Below are 27259 nucleotides of genomic sequence, written 5' to 3' on the forward strand. Positions count from 1 at the left end.
ATAATTTCATTCTTAGACATATACCCAACAGATATGGGTACACAGCTCCTAAAAGATATGCACAGGAATGTTCATAGCAGCAATGGTTACAATAACCAAAAACTGGTAGTAACTCTAACAAACAAGAAGTCTTCACTGATATGGCTAAAAAAGATAGTGGCTACAAAATTGTGAATGTATTTGTACAATGGAATACAATGGAATGCAAAAGAGCAAATTATAGCTGTATGCAAAATCATGGTTTGAGAGAAAGAAGCTAGACACAAAAAAGTATGTTTTACAAGATCCTATTTATTGTATGAGGGTAAAGAATAGGTAAATGCAATCCACTGGGATAGAAATCAGTATAGTGGTTGTCTTCTTGGGAGGGCAGGTTATGATTGGGAGATTATACAAAGGAGCCTTCCCAGATGCTGGAAATATTCTCTGTCTCAAACTGAGTGGTTGCTAATATACATGTGTATCTGAATATACATATTCATCAAGCCTGCCCCCTGAGTCTCAGTTTTTTAATTTATTTGTTTGTTTGTTTATTTATTTATCTTACTGCGTTCGCTGTCTCTTGTTGCTTCATAGTGACCACTCACTATCTGCTGCAACCAGGCCCATCTCAGCACTCCATTGAACTTTGCTATGCTAATTAGGTTTATCAGTAATGACCCTTCTACAAAATTCAATAGATATTTAAAAATTCCAGTATTCCTTAACCTCTTTGCTACATTATAAATCATGTATTGTGCTTCCCTTCCTTACCCCTCCTAACTCACTAGGCTAGTTTCTGCTGCCCCACTCCCCTTTCACGTTCTCACAAGGAGTTGGCTGGGGTTTCTGATAGCACAGAGGTTGCCTTTGTACATATTGTTTTAAAATGCCCCCTTTGGGCAGATGGATTACAATAAGGTGTTTGCTCTAACAAATGAATTAGTAAATGGACCTCTCTATTTGATCTGAGCCATCTGTGCTGCAGGGAAGATGGCCTTGTGAATGGTCAGGGAGCCACATCTCGGCCTTATTTTTGTCCTCACCCCTTCCCCCGGGAGCTCTTATGTAGAACTTCACCTGTGTGATGACTCCTTGGGATACCTTGCCTAGAAGAAGTTTGTCAAAATCCTACTCATTATGTGAGTCTCAATTCAAATGTGCACTTCTCTGTGATACCTTCCCAGCTTAGGCAGCCTGGCACAGGCCTGTGCTTGTTCAGTGTATCCTTCCATCCCCCACTGCAGCAGATGACCCATTATATTGTAATTATTTGCATGCTTGACTAGTCTAAACTGTTAACTGTAACAGCCGAGAACGTGTCTTTTCCATGTAAATTCAGTAGCATACACATAATATGGCTTATGAATGCAATCAAGTCAATAAGTGAATGAATAAATCCAGTAGCAAATGAAGACAAAATTAATATCTGCAAGAAAAATAGCATTTGAAATGACAACATCAGATCCAAATATAGGAAAACTGAAATGAATAGAGTGTTTGAAAGTTAATGGATATACATAGAGTAAAAAAAGAAAAGCTATTTTTAGTCCTACAGACTAGTGTTCATCTAAATTAAACACTTAAGACCACTAGAAATTCACTTCACTTATATTTATCCAGCATATGTTGAATAGATTTTATATACTCTGCCTATCAGTGGCTAATGTTTTACAAACTAAATACGGAAGATTCATATCTGTCTGAGTTTGGCTTATTTTATGAATTCTTTACATTCCATATTTTAAAGAACTTACTGGGCATAGCAAAATAGGATAATATCACCTGCTCTCAGATCCTGCAGCAACAAAGTGTCAAGTAAAATTTACTAACCCATTCCCAGTGTTCCTAACTTAAAGATTCAACACTACACGCAGTGACATGGAAGTATACAATGGCATAGAAACTGAGTTTGTGAAGATATTTTGCAATATTGCAAGAATTTGTATCTTGAGTTTCATTTCTGCAACAATGGCTATGAATGAAATTCATGTTTCTAATTTTGAAATCACCAGATAAGTAAATAATTTTGTATGAGCAGATTTGTTTTACAGACATTGTGCCAGACACCATGGGTGACACACAAGAGTAAATAAGTTATTAGGACACTCCAGATCCTGAGCGGGGAGAGACATATGCAAATAGAACAATAATTTGAGACACAGGCAGGGCTTAGTAGGGCCATTATAACATCCCCTTACCAACAGTGATAGCCTGACAAATCGTATAGCCACCAGATATAGGAAACTACAGCGAACAGTGAATTCTCATTAAAAGATGACCATTAAACTATTATTTTTGGAACAGTTCTGTTGATTGGCTTTCCATGTTTGAATTCTTGGTAAAAGAAGTTCTGAAGAAAGACTCATTAGTAATGAAGTCCCTCCGCTAATGAGCATTCCCATAGTTAGCCTTTTTTTTTCAATATTGATCAAACAAAGAAACTCAGTCTCTGAATCTTTACTGTGCTTCACACTTGTAAGTCCATCCATCTTGTGACATCTCGGCAGAAGTTCAGTGCTCCCTGTCACTGCAGTGGCTCTTCAGTTGTATTGTCTCTTCCCTTTGTACTTATGCTGGGACATGTGCGTGACATCTTTTCACTGTGAGACAATTATTTCACTCTCACTGACTCTTATTCTACTTCAGCTTTACTTCTACCTCTAAGGTTCAGAGTTCTTAGTCTTCTTGAGCAGATAAACTACAGCAATTTCTCCCCTAAAAGTTCTACCTTTGAGGGGCACTCAGGCACAAAATTGTAGTGGGACACAGATGTGAAAGTTGAGGGTTTGGAGGAGTTTTGAAAATTCTCCTTCTTTATTCTGCTACCTCAGGAAAGTATCCCATCTGTCTGCTCTCAAAACTTCAATCTTTTCCCTTTCACTTTAAGTGCAATTTACCAAAAATATATGCTTTCATTTTAACTCCAAATGAAAAAAAAGACAGAGAAAGAGAGAGGAAGAGCTAGGACACTATTTTTGTCACCTTATATAGAGAAAATTACATTTTAGGAAAGGCTTTTTCTTGGGTGATAAAGGAAAAATTCTTACTCAAAATGCTTTGTGTTGTCTGACTTTAAAAAATGTTATTATAATTGTACTTAGGTAATTGACCTATGTTTTATGTAGAAAAATATTCAGTCACTTTATTCATTATTAGGTTGTTTTCAAGATTTCCTGAAATAATGAGAGTTATTTGAAGTTTAGGAATGAAATAAAGTAACTCAATCAAAATAATGAACTTCTGCTTAAATTATTTTTTACCTCTTTGTTTAGTTTGTTTTTAGCATGCAATTTAAGGCTTTTAGTTAAGGAATAGATCTATACTACTGAAGAACTGAGGAATGAATGAAAAGATATTGGAAATGCAGAACTGATGGCTACAAGGAATTAATTATGTGAAGAAAGAGACAGTGGTAGTTACCTTGTCTAAAAGACTAGCAAACCAGGAAGAGGAACATTTTTGAAGGAGAGACATGCAGATCTTGAAAGTTCTCCAAATGCCCCATGAGAAGCATTTCAATAAGTAGTAAGCAGTAAACAACACAGGGTCAGGAAATTAGAGAATAAGATGCGCAAAGCTTTCATAGTCTTTTGCATGGAAATGAAAGTCGAAATGGTGGCAGGTGTTGAAATCACCAAATTAAAGTGTATAAGCAGAGAGAAGAGTGGATGTAAAAATGAGGAGGAAAGTAAGAGAAAAAGGTCATAGAGTAGGAAGACAACCAAGAGAGTGCAGATTTGGGGAAGGAAAGTGAGAGGAACCATTGAAAGATGTTTGACTGTGTCAAATGATGCTAATATAGGAAATAAGGAAGTTAGACAATGGGAACAGATGAGAAGGAAACATGGTATAGGAAATATTAGCATAAGGAAAATTGAAATACTTGAAGACTTAATGGAAAAGAATTGGGTTTCTCTTTTCCGTATCATATATATGTGTCATAGACAGGTATATATGTACACATACATATATTTATTATAGACCAGGGAGACAGTTGTTGAGTAAGGATTCCAGAGAATAGCAGAGCATCAGTTATCACAAATAGAAGGCCTGGTCTTAAAACAGGTGTTTTTTTCCTTCTCTGGTATTGCAGGAAAAGAGCAAAAATAATGATGATTATGCACAAAGAGAATCTGAGTAATAGGGAAAAGAGCTGAGGTTAATTTTCATCCAAATTTGCAATACAGTAGGAGTTGAAGGTATCTGCTCAGAGATATGTAATCTGGTATATGTTCAATGGCTTAAGGCAAGAAAAACAGCTAATGTGTAAAATGAGAGCAAAAGATTGCTGGGTAGCTCTTAGAATCCAGTTGATATTGGCCAGCATGAATTTAGAGTATAACCATTTTAAATGCTTTGGATTTTGTTCCAGAAATGCTTAAATTCAGGATAAAAAAAAAATAGTCCTTTTGAGTGCACCCAACATTGGGTGAAGATACCAAAATATGGCACAAAAACAAATTGAATATGAAATCATTTAAGGCAAGGAGGAAGAATGTTAACTTTGTGTTAAAGAATAAAGTTAATAGATTCATAATCATAATAAATTGAATTAAAAAATGATTAATTAGGAAACTCAAGACTAAATTCAGTGATTAATTTTTCATACATTTGTAGGAATGGAAATTACAAAAGTCTATGTTTATAACAAAATTTGAATGATATTTTATTTTTATTAAAACCTGAGTGCTAAAATGCTAGCTTAGAAATGAAGCAGAAATTCCTTTTTTAAAAAACATATGAAGGTGAGGGGAAGTGCTATACAACTTCTACCATTGTCCTATAAAAAAAGAAAATGGAAAGAATGCCATGAATATAAATATTTATGTTAATATTGCCAAAAATCAAAACAGTCTGAACTTTTCCCAAAGTTTCCCTCAGAAGAGCTTGAAAGGAAAAGAAAGCACATTAAATAGGACCAGATGCTAAAGCCAGATTTGAACAGTAAACAACAAAAAAGAAACCACCTTCATCACGACACATTTGAGGGAGCAGAAGTTGCAACTTCAATAGAAAGGACACTGAGGGATTTGGATGGAATAAGAAACAGGTAGGAACAGTAGCAGAAATTCTACAGATTTTAAAACGGATCCTACCCAACTCCTCTTCCATTTGATTAAGTAGAGAGGAAGTGGCTTATCTATGACAGAGATCAAATACAATATTTTTTTCATATTTCGGGATGAATCCAGAGTAAGAATTTTTATTAGTAAATGTAATTGAGGAAAATGTTGTAAGAGAGCTAAAGATGTTTGCAAGGGCATAATTATAGTGAATTTCATTACAACAGGAGCTGAAGAAAGGGAAGAAAATAAAATAAAGAATGAATTGAGCATTTAACAATGTAGACAATTGTCAAAGCACTAAGCAATGAGGAGGAAAGAGGACGCGTCTGAGGGAATGAGCCTCACAGGAACCTTGAAGGAAGAATCTAGTCTTGAAGGAGCTCAGGGAGCAGAACAGATGCCTAGTCCACCTCTGGCAGTGAAGCACCTGGGCCGTGGTGGAAGAGTTCTTTCTATTGGCAAAGGCTGCCAAGTGATCTTAAGAAACATTTTGTTTAAGTTCAATCAAGGAGGTGGCAAAGATGAAGCTGAAAATATGGAAAAGTTGACTGACTAAGGAAGTTTTTAGAAGGCTGAAAAGGCTCATATTCAGACCAGATTTCAAGAGAAGAAGGTGGAAAGGGGTCTTCCAGGAGTGATCTTGTAAAACAGTAATGGGAAGTATGTTGGGGGTTCCCAACAATTTCTGACAGCAAGGTGGATAGTTGCTTCTATCACAGGAATCCCAAACAATTCACTCAGCATTCCTGTACTTCACAGGGCAGTGTCTCCCTAAGCCACTCTGGGAACCATTTATTCAGATGCTTCAAATGCACCTCATATCTAGATTTTCTCTCCTTTATCAACACTAAAGAATTAATTACTCTCCTGCTTCCGTGGAATTTGCTGTTTACTCTTTTATATACTGATTTGAAGTTGTACTGTTTTCTTTGACTGCAAGGGTTACATCTTAGATTATGTCAGTAAAAGACAGAGGGCTTAATAGAGTCTTCAGTCCTAGACTCAGGCAATTATATAAGAATTATGGTAACAATAGGCATAATAATTATAGCAGAACAGTGACTTCCCCACCAATTGTTAGCATACAACGAGTTAGATTCAACTAACATTGACTGGGGTCCTATCACATCCCAGCCACAGTGATATCACCTCATCCCAATCCTCTTAACAATTCCTGCTCCTCTTGTCCCCACAAATGATACATGATCTGGAACATTTCAACGTTGTAATTCAGGCCCTTTGACTTCAAGATTTGTATTTTTTTTACTATAACTGGCTATCATTCTAGAAAATAGTCTATGTTGGAGTAGAAAACAATTCTTAGAGCAAAATAAAATCTATTTATTAGTAGGGCTATTTCCTATTTGTTTATTCTCACCCTCATTCCAAAATGCTAGAACAGCCAAAATAAACAGGTAAGAAAAATCTGAGCAAAGAGAGAATTAGGAGGAAGTGAATCAAAATCGTGAATAAGATTCATCAGACTCTTTTTATCACAGGTGGGAGAGTTCTGGGCGTACTAGCAATCAAGGACAGAGGGAGTGACGGGGGCAGTTTAATATCTTGTACTTGCCCCATTATAGCATTTTGTACACTATACCATAATGTTTTTTCATTATTTGAGTTATCACTGAGAATATGACAACAAATTAAGCATCTTTTTCCAAGTGTATCTCCAGCACCTCTCACTGCTGCTAGTACTCAGTGGAACATCAGTACATATTTGTTGAGTGAGTGAAAGAATTCACAAATGGCTAAGGGAATAACAATGAAAGCAATTAATTGTTCCATAAATATGAAAAGAATTGTAGAAATTAATTTATGAATATTTTTCTAATAGTTTGCTCCTACAGCCACCCTAAAGTGGATAAACATCTAGAAAATTGTAGTTGATAAATAATATTGCTTTGTTCCTTTCTCTTTCTTAAATACACGGTCATAATAGAGCCCTTCTTTTCTTCAGACTTCTCATCCTTAACGTTTAGTACAAATTGAAGTGCACTCAAAACTATCCTGATTGTGGTTTTTATTTCTCCTATGAGAATTTTAGTCCTCAAGTGTAGACAAAGGTTGAATGAAAAGAAATTACCAATATTTAATCATACTTACAATGTAATGACTATTTTACATGTTTAATAATGTAGTTCATGTATTTTAGCTCTCCAGTAGGCTTCCGCTGCTAGCCCTTCAAATCCAAGAGAATGTATTTGAATGCATGGCCAGGTCCTCAGTCTTGGACCACTTAATTTTCCCACATTTAGATAGATTTTCTAGCACTCACAAATATCATGTAACAGACAACTTGTGGTAGAGTCCATGAACAATTTTTATCAATTTAGGGATGTGCTTTTCCTTTCTGAAGCTTTATGATGCCTGAGGTAAGCAGAAGTCCTTATATTCACCTTTATTCTTTCCAAATTAGGCAGAATATTGTGATCCAGTTATTAAGCTTTCCACTTATTTAGAAATTATATTGAACTTGACACATATGCAATCATTTTTTTCCTTACAGGACAATATCTTCAAACATATATAGTCCTTGGAAGATTTCACAAAAAATTTGAATTGCCTTAATTCAATATATACCATGTTCATCCTTGAAACACAATATATATTTAATATGTTTTTAAACCTTAGGAAAATAGACAGTGTAGGTCCATTTAAAGCTTGTAAGGGATCTTCAAAGATGAAGTCACCTTTACTCATGAAGCTAAAAAGGAATGAACTACAGCATTTTCCCCAAAGAAATCAAAAAAAAAAAAAAAGGAAGTGCATATCTGCCGCTTTTCTTAGCTACTGTTCTATTTTGCTTTTTCCATTTGTTTCCCAACTATTGATGTGCAAATGATAAAATAAAGGATAAAGTTTCCTAATTTTGGACAGCTAAACATTTCTTTAAATTTCACAAATTAGAAAAGTATGTGTATTCACTATTGTAGAAATTGTTCTGTGAAATAACTAAAATTCATAGTTTATATGCTACATTAGTGTGTGGTTGTGTGGTTTTTTAAGAAAGACTTCAGCAGTTCATAATGTGGTAGTTATTAAGAAAGCAGAATTTTTCCATGAATAGTGAGGGGGTATGTTCATAAAATCTGTACTACAGAAATTTCTAGTGCATGAAGTAGAGGAGCATGACTTGTTTAGGAGCTGCTTCCTTCTCTTTCTAAGCCTTTAATAGAGACTATGATGAATTCATATGACTTTTTAGAGGTGTTGATGTAGGATTCTAGGGTAAGGCCATTGAAAATCTCATTATTGTCAATTAGAATTCTTTAGTGGGGTTTAAATCAGTAATGATTTTCAATTAGTATAACTTAGAACAAGATAGATGAAGATTTTATAGCACAAATATTCAATAGTTTCTATTTTCTTAAAACTTCACCAACTTTTACGAATCTTTGAGACCACAATTAGCTTTTCAGATTTTGAGAATCTACTACTCACTGACAGTGATTGGGCTTCCATTAGTGCCCTCTGAAATGTTTATATAGACCTTTTAAAAGCCCTCTGTATTATGATGACTTCTTGAAACATCACAGTGATTTTTCTTTCAGTGATTTTCATTAATTTTCACAGTCAACGGCTAACAGCAAATTGTTTAAGAATTCCTTGCTTTCATTTAAACTGTCTAGTCCCTAACCTCTAATTTTGGGGAATGAAAAAATTGCACTAATACATGAGCCAAGGTATGTTTTGGCTTAGGTTGCAAATCTCTGCGGAAGAATCCAAAACAAACCAGAAAACTTTCACTTCATTACAACTGCATTTAGGGTAAGAAGTCTAGTCTCCTCTCATGGTTGTTTTATGAGGTGGTAATGAGGGGAAAATTCTCTGGCCTAGACAATAACACATATGTTAAAGTGACTTAGAACAGATCATTTCAACCTATTCAATTCAGTGATAAAAGGGATTTGAATGACATCTTCCGGTTGAGGAAAAATAGCCTTTTTTTTAAGATAAAAAGAATGAAGGACTTAAGCATATTAATGTATATATCAAAATGGAGTTTCCTTTAAAAAAAAAATCCTGAAGTCTTTCCTTATTTCTATAACCATTTCTACTGCCTTCTAGGCTTCCATATCCCTTTGGCATTCTTAACAACGGGAGACTATTATGATTGAATCACTATCGATAATCCAGCTCCTTCAAATGATGTATAATATTGTCCATAGTAGAGCATGATGTTCTGATCTAATGTAATCCCCAAAGGAAAAATATATTGTCATTGTCAAAAAGACTATTGAACATGAAACATGAAGATTATAAAATAAGGCACTTAAATTGTGAAATGTAAATTATAGCCCTCTTTGCTTTAAAATCATGTACATATCACACTGTTAATGTTTTTATTGTAGAAATTAATGAAAACGAATTACTTATGCCATCTCTTGAAGAAACTGATCACCAACACAAATAAACTTTGTGTACTCTCCTGTCATCCTTTCTCTCTTCTTACACTTGCCAGGAATTTTTTTTTTTGAGCACAGAAACGTTGATTGGATATATTATAGTGGGCATTAGTAGATACACTAATAGTAATTCTGATATCTGTGATTGGCTGCAATAATCTAATAATAATCACAATAATAACAATGTTGTCTCTATGTTTAGTTTTAAAATTTAATCGCACTTTCACATGAATCATCCCATAAATCACCACGTTAATTTTGAAAGAAAATTGAGATGAGTTTTAGGGATTTGAACTTCTCATGTATACAAAAATGCAGGAAAACCTGGAGAAGAGAACATTACATAGGATCTAAAGAACAAAATATCCTAGTAAAAATTTTTCATTTACTCAAATAGACATCAAAAAAGGAGTTTAGAAATAGAAAAATTTAAGTACACAAACATTTTGGTTCCAACACAGAACACTCAAATGGAAATTACTTTCTACTTTTAGAAAATGCTTAATATACTTCAGACCACAAAGAATACTTTCAACTCTATAAACATGAGACATAAATACAGCAACTTAAATAATTATATGAACTATGATCTTAAAATACTGTTCTATACTCATAATAAACTAAAATGTTAGTTTAGGAAGGAGGGTGAACATGTAAAAGATAATGTCTTCTATTACATTGGCTGATAGTTTATAATATTAATATTTTGTTTTATGAATTATATACTATCACATGTAAATTTATGTTTAAAATAAATATCTTTTTAAACAAAAGAAAATAATTGGTGCCACTGTAAATGAACACACTGATGATGTTGATGAATGTGGAAAGCTGGTGATCAGTTGCCAGTTTTTCCCAAGGATAGGTAATTTAGACCCTGTTCTTATTCCCAATACTACATGCTTAGATTTAATGTTGAATGAAGCATGATAGAAGGACTCTGTGAAGGAGGAAAGATAAATGTTAATTAACTTGAACTGATCTGATGTTCTTCATTAGTGTTAAATATTTCTGAATAGCTGCTGCTTACAGATCCAAAACGAAAAATCTCCCAATCTAGCTTTGCATATTTAGTAGCATATGGACTCTTGTCAGGCAGCCAGGAACTTCCTCATCTACTTCATTCTAAAGCAAGGGGGCTGCCCCTAATTTAATACCTTGAACTGATTCTATTTAACGTATAATTTCCCTTAATTGCTATTAAGATGTTGAATTTTATAAAACAGATGTTTTAATACTATTTTTGAGTTAATGAGAATTATTTTGTGGAATAGTAAAAAGGCATAAAAAATTCAAAAGCTGCTTATTCTGAATGCCAATTTCTTAATTAATGGTGTTCCAGTATTTTTCTAGAATTTCTGAAATGAAATCCTTCAAGAGGATTTTCAATTACAATGTAGACTATGGAAGTTTATTACCAAAATTAAGAAATAATATTCTGAAGAGAAACCTACTATGTTTATTGCCCAAGAAATAAATGCCAAGGTCCTTTAATCCTTTCCTTTTATCCAAAATGAATCTATTTGATGAAAGCATTAAATTCTTGAAGAAATTTTATTAATATAATATGCAAGTTTGTGCCAACTGTTGTAATTAAAGTGGGGGGTGCTTTTTTGCAGGGATGATGATAGGACTACTTTAGGGCATTTTCATGGAACCAAATCTGTCATCTTAAAATGCCTAGAAAAATGCCCCAGGAATGTGGGAGCAGATGCCTTTGAAAATGTTGCTCATGGTGCTAAAATGCTGAACAATTACCAAGTAGCTAAGACCTTTTCCAATCCAGAATCCCTACAGATATATTCAGATATTGTAATTTTAAGACTACAGAGAGTTCTTTAATGTCTCATAGACCAACTTAAAGATGTTAGGATTTTTTATCATAACTGGACATCTTAAAAGAATACTCTATGTAAAAAAAATTGGACCTGTCAGAGTATTTTTATCCCCTGGATTTAGGCAATTTGGACTATGCAGTTGTGTCAGTGAAAGACAAAGTGATACTGAATTAATGGAATAATCAGGGCAAAATATCTCTTGATCCTTCAACATTTGGGAATTAATTATACTACAAGAACACCTTCCAAAAAAAATTTCAAAGCCCTGTTGTGTGAATTTTGGAGACCATCAGAGACCATCAATTTCCTTCTAGATTAAAATGATAACATATTTGGTCTAATGAAAACATCATGAATATGCATTTTGCTACTATACAGAGAAATTCATATTTACTGGTCATTTAATCTAGTCCAAACATAGCCTTCATTGATGGGAACTTACCTTGATCCAGAGAAAAAGTATTTGAGGACTTCTTATAATCATTGTGTGTTTAAAACATGATGATGTTAATATAACACTGGTTAGGAGAAACCGAGTATAGAAGACAGTTTGTTAATTTTACATAGTTCATTTGAAAGATTGGAGTTGCTTGATGGAAACTGTTTTGATTTTTTTGTGGAAAAATAAATAAAATATCAGTTATGTATTAAAGTTCTCTGCTATAACAACAACAAAAAAGTAAACAATTTAAAGCTATTAATTATCCAAATTAAGGGAGGATCTAAGTAACATTCATATTAGAAACACTGGCAACTGAGCACTAGATATCCACGGTCATTTATCAATATAAACAAGATATTTACTTTACAGGGAGAGAAAATCTTAGACAAAAGTTCACTACCTTTTATCTGAAATAATAGTCCTTAAATTTTTTACTGTATGAGGTATAATTGACATACCTTATTTATAATAAAATCCCTTATTTCAATTGCAGATTTATATTGGTTATTCAGGAAACAAAAATCAATTTCTAAAAATGATGGTACACATCCTAGGAATAGGAATGGTTAAAAAAATGAAGACATTTCTTAACATTTTAATTAGTATTAATTTATTCAGTATTTTAAAAATCTGTATTTTAAACATATTTTAAGATTTATTATCAAAGAGAAGAACCCATCTATAATTTATTTGTGTACAAGATGTAAGATAAGCATTTGGCTGTTATGCTCTTCTATCAGTAGCAAAATATCTTATGTAAATACAAGTCTACATGTAAATGTAACTTCTGTATTCTAAATTCTGCTCATGGCAATTTTAAATGTTCTCTTAATTCTATAGTAAACACATAAGCAGTTTGGATGTATTTCTGGACTTCCTATTCTATTATGTATTGGCCATGTGTTTCTGATCCAGATGTTTTGACATGTGGGGCCTTGCTGGCCGGGAAGTGGCTGCCTCTCCTAGGGCTAGCCGTTCCTGGAGATGGCAAGCACCTTGCCTGGGAGCATGCCTCTTCTACACAGCCCAACCACGCCAGAGCCCAGCACCCCACCTCTTTTGTTGGGCTCTTATACTTTGGGTCACTATTTCCCTCTCCAGATCACCCAGGACCAGGTACCAGACAACTGGAGGCTGCTCCTACAACCCCACAGCTTGCTGAAATTATTTAAACTAACCAATACTAAGTCTCTTACCCTGCCTCGCTATTCTTTCCCATGGAAACCACAATAAGGTCTCTTGCTCACATTTTTCCTCACTTGTACCTCCTGGCTGACACTGCTGCTTCCCATGTGGTCCTGCATGGCATGGTGTGTCCCTTTCTCTTGGGAACTGTGACGTACACCCTACCTTTTCAATGCCAGTCATCTCCTGATCTGTTGGCCTCACCATACCTGAATAATAATAAAACTCTCATTTTAAAACGGTTTCATTGATCCGTCACTCTAATCCTATTCCTACAGATAGTTTTTTTTTGTATGGTTTTCTAATATTCTCAAACATTTTGTAACACAAAGGCCTTCTCATTATTTTTAATCAGATTTTAATAAGGTAGAGTGAATGAGGGGCTAAGTTAATATGAACATGCTCCAAGAAAGACTCTCAAATATATCCTATATAAGGCCAATGTAGGAAAATGCTACATTTAATTTTGAGAAATATCCATAGTAGCAGACATCATCATGGTGAAAAAAACCTGTGTATAAAGCTAGATGTCAGGGGAATGGAATTTTAGTCCTAAATCGGTAATGTAACTATTTCCTTAGAAACTTCCCTAAGCTTTCTCAGCATCTTGTCTTATCATCCTATAAAAAGGATCAATTCCTCTTCCAGTCAAAAGTCCTGCATCTGTCATTCTAATGCCATAATTCTACCATCCGACAAATGTACATGTGGGGCAGGGCCTGGCATAGAGAAGATGCCCCATGTGAGTCCCCACCTGCCTCATCACACTCTCATGGTCACGGTGCTTTTCATGCACCTTTGCTATTTGCTTTTTCTCAGCATTCTTTCATCCTCATTAAGATCATGTGTGTTTCCTTCTGTTCCTTCATAGTGAAGACAAATCATCTTCTACATATCTCAAAATGTTCCTTATTATTAAACTTGGACATACAAAACAAGGTCATCTTTATTATGATAATTGCTTTGATCATTTTGATTTAGATTTAATTTAATAATGACCCAGATGAAAAAAATAATTTTATTCTGATTCAGTTATATAACTGATTAGTTTAGTCAAGATATAGCCATGTTATAAACTCCATGAAAGGCAATTGAATGCACTGTGAAATATATCTGAACATCTATGATTATCCAAAAGAATGAGCAACTTTTTATACATTGTGAAATACTCAAAGTACCTATTTTCCTGTGAACTACAAAGAAGCAGGAGAATCTCACCATTTTCAACAACTTATTCTACCTGATAAATCCTGTCATATATTTGACTACAAATGATATACTGTCGTGTGTATTGGTGATAATTTTGCTTTTCCCTGAAATTAATAAACTAGCATTCATCATTGATAAAGAAAATCGAATACACAAGAGCACTCTCTTCATTGAACAATCAGTATTTTTTCAAACTCATTCGAGTTCTGAGGAATATAGGTATTAAGCAATTCTCTAGTCTTTTGCTCTGAATTTGCAAAGGACAGAATCCTTCTTGTGACATATTTTTGTTTTGTGGGTTTATATTTTTAACTGCTCAGAATCTAAAGTGAGATTTAAAGATTTCAGACTCCCCCATAATTTAAATCCTGAAATACTGGGGGAGCATATTGATGATACTATAGACATTTGTGTCTTAAAAATTTTTGCTTTAATTTTAAAACTCAGCAAGAAGAAGAAAAAAAGTAAAGTATACAGAACATACAGTTTGTTTACACAATGTTTGTCTTAGTCTGTTGAACTGCTATAACAGAATATCATAGATGGGGGAACTTACAAAGAACAGAAATGTGTTTTTGACAGTTCTGGAGGCTGGGAAGTCTAAGATCAAAGCTCCGGCAAATTCGGTGTCCGGTGAGAGCCCGCTTCCTAGTTCATGCACCGCCTCCTCTCAGTGTCCTCTCGTGAGGGAAGGGGCAGAGGAGCTCTCTGGAGTCTCTTTGACAAGTGCTCTTGTATATAAGTGACAGAATCACTTCCCAAAGACCCCATCTGTACATATCATTACACTGGGGACTAGGCTTCAACCTATGAATTTTGAGGGGATACAAACATTAATTCTATAGCAATGGTACATCTGATACTCAAAAAAATGTACAAGCAGAGCCTGTATGTAGAATTAACAGTATCACTAAAAAATGAGTCAGCAACTTATAACTAAATGAACAGCAAATATTCCTGCATTACTAAATTATGGATTAAAAAATGCATTAAAACTCGGCGGTATGAGGAGGTTCCATGCAGTATCAGAGCCCTTCAGAAAAATATCAATGGTTTTATGTATTTGATTTAATAAAAGTTCAGGAACAACAGTTCTGCATGGGCACAGTAGCCACTGTCTATGCTATAATGTTCGACAAGCATCAAAAAAGCTACTTTAACGATATCAAACAATATTACTACAGATTAAGCACCAGCTTGCTGAGAGCTGGAAATTAGCTGCACTTTCCCTATTAATAGTAAAGTGAAACTAATCCCTTTAAATGTTCCTGAGATGCTTAGTTACTTTGTAATATTTATAAGTAACAACAAGATAAGTAGTTACCACCTAGTAGATACATGTAGTATATTTTCAACATACTGTTTAGTAACCAAAATTTTACTTTAATGTCATTTTATGTAATCAATTATAGGATTTCCCAATTAGCTATTCAAAAAATGATTTCCAGTTTAAATTATATAGTAATTGTAACTTTTTACCAGGCACCATCCAATAGGACCTATCTATGAGTTGAAGGTCTTTTTATCTCCATTTTATAGAAATAAAACTGCAGCTTAGAAATATTATCTGATGAACATAGTTATGCACTGTCCAGATACCCCACTGTCGAGAGTGCCATTAACAGACAGCCTTCAGCTGTGTGTCCTGAAGGACTTTTTCAGCTGAGGACTGCAGAGCACTCCTCATCCAAATTTAGACCCCTTCCCTCAGTGGTCCTCATTCAATGACTGATCAGTGCTGGAATATCAAGGCCTGGTCATCACTGGAAAACCATTTGACCTCTAGAGCAATGGGCATGTTCATTTGGGGCTTTACTCAGGTAGGCATCTCACCTCAACTCTCCCTTCTGCCCACTCTGGACTCCTCCCCCTCTTGTCCACAGATACTGGCTCCAAGGGCACACCTTCATAAATATGACCACTAGACTTTTCTCACTGTCTGCTTTCTGAGCAAGCCATTCTGAGGTCAGTTACTTCCTGCCCAAAGTTATTTACCTACTGCGTAATCAGGACAAGATTCAAACTCAAATTTATACAACTCCAAGCCTGCTCTCCTATAACACACTCACAGCCTTCTCATCCTACAGTGTGATTGAGTTTTACTAAATCCTTAAGATATGCTTAAGAAATTTTATCCATTTATAAAGGATTTCAGTAGATAACTAAATTTTCACTAGACTTAGCTACACTCAAATCAACACACAACTGCCTAATTATGGGCATGTGGCAAATTCAGTTAGAATTAAATTATTTTCTTCACATAGCCCTATTGCTAATCAGCCTTCTCATTTCTTTGAAGCTTTAGTTAGATTACAAGCAGCTAAATAGTGTGGCTGTTCTAATTGTGCACGCAAATTTAGTATGGTTTAAAAACTGACCTAGAAATGTGTTTTTAAATACACCAAACCCATATTATTGACATTACATTTTATCATTTGTACCTGTTCTAACTTACTTGAAAAATCTCTGGCACACTTTAAAAACTGGATTTGTATTTCTGTAGCCTGACAGCTCTCAAAATAAAGTTTTAAATATAAAAGCAATTTCTAAGCTTTCAGCGAGATCATAATAATAGATCCATTTGCCTGGGGAATTAACATCATACCTCAACACTAGCAGTATGTCTGCGTAGGTTAGCAAAAACATCTCTTGATTGCAATGAGAACTCCACATCTCAAAATGACTGTTACTTTGCATGCATCATGACTAATGAACACACACCTCTTTGCAAAAAGCATTGTTTCTAGAGGAAATAAACTGTCACCAGTAATGTGTGTTGATTGTTCAGATCCCCCATTCAATGAAAAAATCGATGTGTTTTTATTTGTTATTTGTGTCTGGTAGAAAATGACCCAGAATCCACTGTTTCTCAGATTTATTTCCCAGGAAAAGCATTCTTTGGGAATATGTCAGAATCTACATGGCTAAGTGCCCTGTGATCTGGGAAGTATTTTACCAGAGCTGCTGCGGCTGCCTTTACAGGGAATGGGCAGGGGACTTCTTTTAAATTAATTCTTTGGGCTGTTCTGAACCCAGACCTCAGCCTACCTTCAGATGTGCACCTCTGTCCTGGACACTAGAAGGGCTGTTTGAGTTTGGACTGAGCTGTCAGCCTCTCCCACTGGTGTCATCTCTTTCTCTTTTTCTCTTTCTTTTCCTTTTTCTTTCTTTTTTTTTTTTTTCCCCTTTCAAAGTCCCATTGTTCAAGAAGCTCAGCAATGGGCAGGGACTAGGGAACTCTTTGAAAGGAGACCTAGCTCTACTTTACCATGGGACTGGGAAGCGCTAAGCAAAACCCACCTCACATCTTTCTAAACCACACTGAAGCGAATGAACTTTTAAACAAATGAGCTGCGTGTTTTTCTCTAATGCTTATTACTAGCTGTGCAGTGAGGCTGCACAGATTTCAAAGGCTTTTCAATGCCTGCACAGAACTAAGAGGCTGTAGCAATGGTTCTTTGAAGAGAAAACACCACTGTTGGGACAGGCAAGCAGCTTGGGCTAGGCTCAAAGACCTCCAAAAGTGACAGGCAACAGCAGAAGGGATGGTTCTGGCTACAAGCAGCTCAAGAAATTATATAAAAAAGGCTTTCCTCTGTTCCCTACTGTAAATATTTTCTCTTGAAAGAGGAATCATTGGAACTTGTCATATATTTGAATTCTCTTTTAACTCCAAGGGGCTAGCTTTCATACCTGCTTTTAGCATCACTCTAGATTTTAGACATTTTAATAACTACTTCTAATTAAAAAAAAATTTTTTTTTTGCTGCAGCTAAGCCTCTTTCTGTTTTTCCTACTTTGATACTTGTTAAATATTTCTAAGAGCAGTTTATTTGTTTATTTTTTATTTTTTTTATCAGAAAAAGGATTTCTAAAAGATTCAGGTATACAATGAAAATACTTATCAAGTTATAGATGTAAACTAAATAAAACATTTTAGTGTGTTTCACTTGAAAGGAATCTACAATACAAGCTTCAATCCACAGGATTTTGAGAGTGCTTTGGTATGTTAATTGCAAATCATTCTAATCTGTTCAACCACAGAACTTCTATTAGGTGGCCTTGATTAGGAAGTTCAAGTTACACTCTCATCTAAAAGTGATGAAGCTATATTTCTTCAAGAATATCTTATAATTTAGACATTTCACTCATTCATCTCAACTGTTATCGTCTTGATCCAAATTAGTGAGGTTTAATGTTAAAATTTAGGATAATTCAGAAATTCTGGGCAAACAGAAAAAGAAAACTTTAAAACTGGAGGAAAACTTTATTTTAATATTTCTACAACTATACTTGCTGCCAAGTGTCTCACAAAAATCCTAGGAACCGAAAACATCACTTTATAATAAAGAGAATATTCGTAAATATTCTAAGTCCTCATAAAGAATTCAGCAAGGAGATATAAAAAGAATCAGTTCGTGTAATAAGATTAACTAAGGTTTATTGCTCTTCTGTCAATTTAGAAGATGGAGACACTGGTCAATTTTTTTAAACATATGAATCCTGAATTTTTCACATGTAAAGTGGGGAAAAAACTGATGAAAGGAAATATGGAAATAATTTACTGGAGAGTATATAATCAGTAATATTACTGTTCCATTCCCTCCTTTAATTAAATGCTTTCAAATTAGAGTTCAAATGTTTTCCACTTAAATTCTCAAAGAGTATTTGTCACTGATATTTATTAAATAACCTCTTTTCAACTCCTTAATATTTATTTCTAGTGGTCAGATTGTTGTAATTCTGTTACTTTCACACAAAACACTTTTTGCAACTTTGAAAATCAATTCTAATGAGTTATAATTTACATAAAATAAGTACGCCATCTTCTGAGTTTTAACATATATGCATACCAAGTAATTACTCCCCAAATAAAATTTCAAAACATTTCCAATACCCCCCAGATTCTTTCATGTCCCTTCACAGTCAGCCCTCCACACACACTATAGACCGAATAGTTGTGTCCTCCCAAATTCTCATGTTGCAACCTAATTCACAATATGATGGTATTAGGATGTGGGGTCTTTGGAAGATGTTTAGGTCATATGGGTGGGGCCCTCGTAAGGATTAGTACCTTATAAAGACCCCAGAGACCTCCCTCACCCTTTCTACCATGTGAGGACACAAGAGAAGGTGGCTGTCTATGAGTCAGGGAGCAGACTGTCACTAGACACTGCTGGTCCCTTATTTAGGACTTCCCAAACTGTGAAAAATAAATTTCTATTGTTTATAACCCACCTAGTCTATGGTGTTTGGTTATAGCAGCCTAAATGGACTAAGACCACTCCCAAAATCCAAGGATGATATTTCTTTCACAGATTACTTTTGCCTATTCTAGAATTTCATATAAATATAATACTGCAGAAGGCACTCTTCTGAGTCTGACTTCATTCATTTAGGATAATTTGAAAAGTTCCATGTTGTGAGTATCAGAGGACTTAATTGCTGACAAGTATTCCATTATCTGAATATAACACAACTTGTGTATCCATTCACCTGTGGGTGGATGTTTGTATTGCTTCCACTTTGGGCCTTTTATGAATAAAAGTGTTTTGCAAATTTTTGTACAAGATTTTTGTGGATGTATGTTTTATTCTCTTGGTTAAATATGTAGAAGTGGAATTACTAGGTCACGTGGCAAATGTACATTTGACTTTATAAGCAATTGCTAAATAGTTTTTTATTTATTTATTTTTTGGGTTCAGTGGTGTTTAATGTTCTTTGAGGTTCTGATTCATGAGACGTGACAGGAGGGCTGGGGATGAGGGGAGATGAGACCGATGGATGGGCAGAGCACCCAGTGAGGGGCCAGCACAGAAGACAGGCACCTGCCCTCCAGTCCTATGGGCTGAGGGTTGCTAAATAGTTTTTTAAAGTGAGTATTCCATTTTGTGCTCCCACTGGCATTATGCAAGAGTTCCAGTTCCTTTATATCCTAAGGAACAAGTGTATCATCAGTCTTTTCAGGGTCTGATGGAGCTTATTGTGATTTTAATTTACATTTTTCTGTAGTTATGCTTCACATCTTTTCATATGCTTATTTTCCCTTTGATATATGTTGTTTTGTGTCTGTTCAAATCATTTTGTTAATTAAGTTTTTCATCTTTTTTAATTTTTATCATATTTTTGATTCTAGAGACAAACCCTTTTGTCAACGTTTGGCTTGTCTTTTCACTTACATAGCACTCTTGTGTAGAGCAGAGGATTTTACATTTTATAAAATCCAATTTATCTTTCTTTCTTTTACCATTAATAATCTATGTCTCCTCCCAATGCAACATTTGCTCAGACTAAGGTTATGCAGATATTCCTATATGTTTCCTCCTAGAAGTTTTACAGCTTTAGTTTCACTCTTATGTCTATGACACATTTTAAGTTAATTTTTGCCTATGGTGTATAGCATGTTTGAAGTTGTTTTGTTTCCTTGTGGAAATCCCATTATTTAACTGTGTTTTTTTTTTTTAATTTAACTGTGTTTTGAAAGATTATTCTTTTTCTATTAAATTACCTTAGCACCTTTGCAGGAAATCAATTGACCATACAGGTGTGGGTCTGGACACTTTATTCTGTTCCATTGATAATCATTCACTCCCTTGACTAGTATAGCTTTAGAGGAAGCGTTGATACCATGCACAAGAAATTACCTAATTATATTCTTTTTGTTTAACTCATTCTGGCTATTCTTCCTTGCCTTTAAATGTAAATTTTAGAATTACCTCATCATTTGCTACAGACAAGTGTGCTAGGGTTTTAGATGAAATTGATTTGATTCTATAGTTTGACCTGGGGAGAAATAAACATTGTAACAGTAATGTGACCTCCAATCAACAACACAGTCTACCTTACCATTTATTACATGTTCTTCAGTTTTAGCAATTTTTAGTTTTTAGTTCTTATGCATATTATCACAAGTGAAAATATAGAGAGTTTACCAGTCCCTCAAGTCACCAAGATTAAGACCCTGAGAAATACTAATTTTTAGAAAGCTAGACAAAGGAGTCAAATTGTTACAAAGAGATGAAAAAAACTAGAAGTCAGGATTTGTAACACATCAAGAGTTTTAAGAGCATGATCAACATTGCCAATGCAGCAGAGAAGTGTTAGTGGATTTGGAAATGATGTCCTGTGGAACATTATTGAGAACACTGTCCAGTGAGTGATGGGAATGAAAAGTAATTAAAAAGCAGGGAGGAGGGACTAGGAAGAAGGCATAAGAAATGTGTGCTACTCTTTTGAAAAGCTTGAGTATACATTTTCTAGATATTAAACAGATGACCTTCAGTGTCAAGATACGTGAGTTGGAATCTTTTTCTACTACAAAAATAGCCATGTGCCTTTGGACAATCGTGAGCCTTTTAAGGATCAGTAACCTCGAATGTAAACTGAGAATAAGAATGACTACTTTATGGACTTACTGTGAGAATTAAAAGAGATAATACATTAAAAGTAAATAGTATGGGCCTGGAACATAGTATACAATGATCAGTGGGTACAAAGCTCATGTAGCTTTTCTTTATGCTATGTTTTCAATCTCAGGTGTAATGCTTTGCTACTCATTTCATTTCATTTCAAATAGCATATTAAGTTTTCTTTATTTTTATTTCTTCTGGATGCTAAATATAGAGGGTACATTGATTGTATTTCTAAGACCATGGCACAGTATCAACACATTGTTGCATTTTATTATTTATTTGACTATTTATATATTTGTCTATATATTTTTAATGTTGATTGATTCTCTTTTATCCCTATAACTCAATCCCCTTTTCATTCAATCATAAAGAAAATCATTTTATTGTGTTTAATGTGTATGTTTTGTGCTTTTATTCTGACAACATGGTTTCCCCTTGTCTTCGTTGCATAAATTTTTAATTTGTCTAAATGTTTTCATGTAACATGACAATCTGTTTCTTCACAACACTATATATATATATATATTTTTTTTCTGTGAGATGCTTAGATTTTTTCAATTCATTTTTTTATCATTAATCTACAATTACATGAAGAACATTATGGTTACTAGACTCCCCCTTTCACCAAGTTCCCCCCCACAAACCCCATTACAGTCACTGTCCATCAGTGTAGTAAGATGCTATAGGCTGACTACTTGTCTTCTCTGTGTTGCACATCCCTCCCTATGCCTCCCACCACATTATCATTATACATGCTAATCATAAGGCCCTCTTTCTATTTCCCTGCCCTTATCCCTCCCTTCCCACCCCTCCAGCCCAGTCCCTTTCACTTTGGTAACCATTAGTCCATTCTTGGGTTCTGTGATTCTGCTGCTGTTTTGTTCCTTCAGTTTTTCTTTGTTCTTATACTCCACATATGAGTGAAACTATTTGGTACTTGTCTTTCTCCGCCTGGCTTATTCCACTGAGCATAATACCCTCTAGCTCCATCCATGTTGTTGCAAATGGTAGGATTTGTTTTCTTCTTATAGCTGAATAATATTCCATTGTGTATATGTGCCACCTCTTCTTTATCCATTCATCTATTGATGCACACTTAGGTTGCTTCCATTTCTTGGCTATTGTAAATAGTGTTGCGATAAACATAGGGGTGCATCTGTCTTTTTCAAACTGGGCTGCTGTATTCTTAGGGTAAATTCCTAGAAGTGGAATTCCTGCGTCAAATGGTATTTCTATTTTGAGCTTTTTGAGGAACCTCCATAGTGCTTTCCACAATGGTTGAACTAATTTGCATTCCCACCAGCAATGTAGGAGGGATCCCCATTCTCCACAACCTTGCCAACATTTGTTGTTGTTTGTCTTTTGGATGGTGGTGATCCTTACTGGTGTGAGGTGATATCTCATTGTGGTTTTAATTTGCATTTCTCTGATGAAAAGTGATGTGGAGCATCTTTTCATGTGTCTGTTGGCCATCTGAATTTCTTCTTTGGAGAACTGTCTGTTCAGCTCCTCTGCCCATTTTTTAATTGGATTATTTGCTTTTTGTTTGTTGAGGTGCATGAGCTCTTTATATATTTTGGATGTCAACCCTTTATCGGATCTGTCAATTATGAATATATTCTCCCATACTGTAGGGTACTTTTTCATTCTATTGATGGTGTCCTTTGCTTTACAGAAGCTTTCAGCTTGATATAGTCCCACTTGTTCATTTTTGCTTTTGTTTCCCTTGCCCAGGGAGATATGTTCATGAAGAAGTCGCTCATGTTTATGTCCAAGAGATTTTTGCCTATGTTTTTTTCTAAGAGTTTTATTATTTCATGACTTACATTCAGGTCTTTGATCCATTTCGAATTTACTTTTGTGTATGGGGTTAGACAGTGATCCAGTTTCATGCTCTTACATGTAGCTGTCCAGTTTTGCCAGCATCATCTGTTGAAGAGACTATCATTTCCCCATTGTATGTCCATGGCTCCTTTACCATATATTAATTGACCATATATGTTTGGGTTAATATCTGGGGTCTCTATTCTGTTCCACTGGTCTGTGGCTCTGTTCTTGTGCCAGTACCAAACTGTCTTGATTACTGTGGCTTTGTAGCAGAGCTTGAAGTTGGGGAGCGAGATCCCCCCCCACTTTATTCTTCCTTCTCAGGATTGCTTTGGCTATTCGGTGTCTTTGGTGTTTCCATATGAATTTTTGAACTATTTGTTCTAGTTCGTTGAAGAATGTTGTTGGTAATTTGATAGGGATTGCATCAAAGCTGTATATTGCTTTGGGAAGTATGGCCATTTTGATGATATTAATTCTTCCTAGCCAAGAGCATGAGATGAGTTTCCATTTGTTAGTGTCCTCTTTAATTTCTCTCCTTAATTTCTCTTCAGAGTGTCTTATAGTTTTCATGGTATAGGTCTTTCACTTCCTTGGTAAGGTTTATTCCTAGGTATTTTACTCTTTTTGATGCAATTGTGAATTGAATCGTTTTCCTGATTTCTCTTTCTACTAGTTCATTGTTAGTGTATAGGAAAGCCACAGATTGCTGTGTGTTAATTTTGTATCCTGCAAATTTGCTGTATTCCAATATCAGTTCTAGTAGTTTTGGAGTGGAGTCTTTAGGGTTTTTTATGTACAATATCATGTCATCTGCAAATAGTGACAGTTTAACTTCTTCTTTACTAATCTGGATTCCTTGTATTTCTTTGTTTTGTCTGATTGCCATGGCTAGGACCTCCAGTACTATGTTGAATAACACTGGGGAGAGTGGGCATCCTTGTCTTGTTCCCGATCTCAGAGGAAAAGCTTTCAGCTTTTCACTGTTCAGTATCATGTTGGCTGTGGGTTTATCATATATGGCCTTTATTATGTTGAGGTACCTTCCCTCTATACCGATTTTGTTGAGAGTTTTTATCACGAATGGATGTTGAATTTTGTCGAATGCTTTTTCAGCATCTATGGAGATGATCATGTGGTTTTTGTCCTTCTTTTTGCTTATGTGGTGGATGATGTTGACGGATTTTCAGATGTTGTACCATCCTTGCATCCCTGGGATGAATCCCACTTGGTCATTGTGTATGATCCTTTTGATGTATTTTTGAATTCGGTTTGCTAATATTTTGTTGAGTATTTTTGCATCTATGTTCATCAGGGATATTGGTCTGTAATTTTCTATTTTGGTGGGGTCTTTGCCTGGTTTTGGTATTAAGGTGATGTTGGCTTCATAGAATTAGTTTGAGAGTATTCCCTCCTCTTCTTTAAGAGGAAAACTTTAAGGAGAATGTGTATTATGTCTTCTCTGTATGTCTGATAAAATTCCGAGGTATATTCATCTGGCCCGAGATTTTTTTTCTTGGGTAGTGTTTTGATTACTCCTTCAGTTTCTTTGCTGGTAATTGGTTTGTTTAGATTTTGTTTCTTCCTTGGTCAGTCTTGGAAGGTTGTATTTTTCTAGGAAGTTGTCCATTTCTTCTAGGTTTTCCAGCTTCTTAGCATATAGGTTTTCATAGTAGTTTCTAATAATTCTTTGTATTTCTGTGGGGCCCATCGTGATGTTTCCTTTCTCGTTTCTGATTCTGTTGATGTGTGTTGATTATCTTTCTCTCTTAATAAGTCTGGCTAGAAGGCTTATCTATTCTGTTTATTTTCTCGAAGTATCAGCTCTTGGTTTCATTGATTTTTTTCTATTGTTTTATTCTTCTCAATTTTGTTTATTTCTTCTCTGCTCTTTATTATGTCCCTCTTTCTGCTGACTTTAGGCCTCATTTGTTCTTCTTTTTCCAATTTTGATAATTGTGATGTTAGACTATTCATATGGGTTTCTTCTTCCTTCTTTAAATATGCCTGGATTGCTATATACTTTCCTCTTAAGACTGCTTTCGCTGAGTCCCACAGAAGTTGGGGCTTTGTGTTGTTGTCGTCATTTATTTCCATCTATTGCTTGATCTCCATTTTAATTTGGTCGTGGATCCATTGACTATTTAGGAGCATGTTGTTAAGCCTCCATGTGTTTGTGAGCCTTTTTTCTCTCTTTGTACAATCTATTTCTAGTTTTATACCTTTGTGGTCTGAAAAGTTGCTTGGTAGAATTTCAATCTTTTGGAATTTACTGAGGCTCTGTCTGTGGCCTAGTATGTGGTCTATTCTGGAGAATGTTCTATGTGCACTTGACAAGAATGTGTATCCTATTGATTTTGGGTGTAGAGTTCTATAGTTGTCTATTAGGTCCATCTGTTCTACTGTGTTGTTCAGTGCCTCTTTGTCCTTAGTTATTTTCTGTCTGGTGGATCTGTCCTTTGGAGTGAATGGTGTGTTGAAGTCTCCTAAAATGAATGCATTGCATTCTATTTCCTCCTTTAGTTCTGTTAGTATTTGTCTCATATATGCTGGTGCTCCTGTGTTGGGTGCATATATGTTTATAATGGTTATATACTCTTGTTGGACTGAGCCTATTATCATTATGTATTGTCCTTCTTTATCTCTTGTTACTTTCTTTGTTTTGAATTCTATTTTGTCTGATACTAGTACTGCAACACCTGCTTTTTTCTCCCTATTGTTTGCATGAAATATCTTTTCCCAACCCTTGACTTTTAGTCTGTGCATGTCTTTGGGTTTGAGGTGAGTCTCTTGTAAGCAGCATATAGATGGGTCTTGTTTTTTTATCCATTCTGTGACTCTTTGTCTTTTGTTGGTGCATTCAGTCCATTTACATTTAAGGTTATTATCAGTAGGTATGTACTTATTGCTATTTCAGGCTTTAGATTCATGGTTACCAAAGGTTCCAGGTTACTTTCTTTACTATCTGAGTCTTAACTTAACTCACTTAGTATGCTGTTACAAACACAATCTAAAGGTTCTTTTCTATTTTTCCTCCTTTTTCTTCCCCCTTCTTTCTTCATATATTAGGTAACAAATTCTGTACTTTTTGGCTCTCCCTTGATTGACTTTTGGGATAGTTAATTTAATTTTGCATTTGCTTCATAATTAGCTGTTCTATTTTCTTTACTGTGGTTTTATTACCTCTGGTGACAGCTATTCAACCTTAGGAACACTTCCATCTATAGCAGTCCCTCCAAAATAGACTGTAGAGATGGTTTGTGGGAGGTAAACTCTCTTAGCTTTTGCTTATCTGGAAATTGTTTAATCCCTCCTTCAAATTTAAATGATAATCTTGCCAGATATAGTGATCTTGATTCCAGGCCCTTCTGCTTCATGGCATTAAATACATCATGCCACTCCCTTCTGGCCTGTAAGGTTTCTGCTGAGAAGTCTGTTGTTAGTCTGATGGGCTTTCCTTTGTATGTGATCTTATTTCTGCCTCTGGCTGCTTTTAACAGTCTGTCCTTTTCCTCAATGTTTCCCATTTTAATTATTATGTGTCTTGGTGTTGTCTTCCTTAGGTCCCTTGTGTTGGGAGATCTGTGTATCTCCACGGCCTGAGAGACTATGTCCTTCCCCAGATTGGGGAAGTTTTCAGCTACTACCTCCTCAAAGACACTTTCTATCCCTTTCTCTCTCTCTTCTTCTTCTGGTATCCCTATAATGCGAATATTGTTCCGCTTGGATTTGTCACACAGTTCTCTCAATATTCTTTCATTCTTAGAAATCCTTTTTTCTCTCTGTGCGTCAGCTTCTTTGTATTTCTCTTCTCTAGTTTCTATTTCATTTATTGTTTCCTCCACCGTATCCAACCTCCTTTCAATACCCTCCATCGTGCTCTTCAA

This window comes from Manis pentadactyla, chromosome 3, assembly GCF_030020395.1.
Source record: "Manis pentadactyla isolate mManPen7 chromosome 3, mManPen7.hap1, whole genome shotgun sequence".
Taxonomy (NCBI): domain Eukaryota; kingdom Metazoa; phylum Chordata; class Mammalia; order Pholidota; family Manidae; genus Manis; species Manis pentadactyla.